Source organism: Pterocles gutturalis, unplaced genomic scaffold (assembly GCF_000699245.1).
Source record: "Pterocles gutturalis isolate BGI_N339 unplaced genomic scaffold, ASM69924v1 scaffold1027, whole genome shotgun sequence".
Lineage (NCBI taxonomy): Eukaryota > Metazoa > Chordata > Aves > Pterocliformes > Pteroclidae > Pterocles > Pterocles gutturalis.
Window position 1 is genome coordinate 4,733 of NW_010109809.1, and position 304 is coordinate 5,036.

Here is a 304-nt window from a genome sequence, read left to right on the forward strand (position 1 = left end):
CCCAGCCCAGATGGATTGCTCCCGGGAGCCCTGTCCCCTTCTCCGTGTTTATTTTAGCAGCTCTCACCGACAGACCCGAGCTGGGGCAGGCTTGGTTTTTTATTTTTCTTGAACGTATATATTTTTTAACTTGCTATTTTAGAGGCTCTTTGCAAAGGGAAAATAAACAGCGGGGAGGCTGGGAACCCCTGGGGCGGCTCGGTGGCCGTGTTCCCAGCAGACGAGGGGCCCCGTGTCCTGCTGGGAGGGATGGGGGGGGACAGGCAGGGCTGGCGCCGGGCGGGGGGGGTGCCGGGCCAAGGGG

General features: G+C 60.5%; 1 protein-coding gene across 1 annotated transcript in view; it reads left to right on the plus strand.

Annotated features, from left to right (window-relative positions):
- The window catches only part of SEMA3G (sema domain, immunoglobulin domain (Ig), short basic domain, secreted, (semaphorin) 3G), a gene marked incomplete at both ends in the record, with an annotated part of 6,609 nt that overhangs the window by 1,555 nt on the left and 4,750 nt on the right, over positions 1 to 304 (plus strand).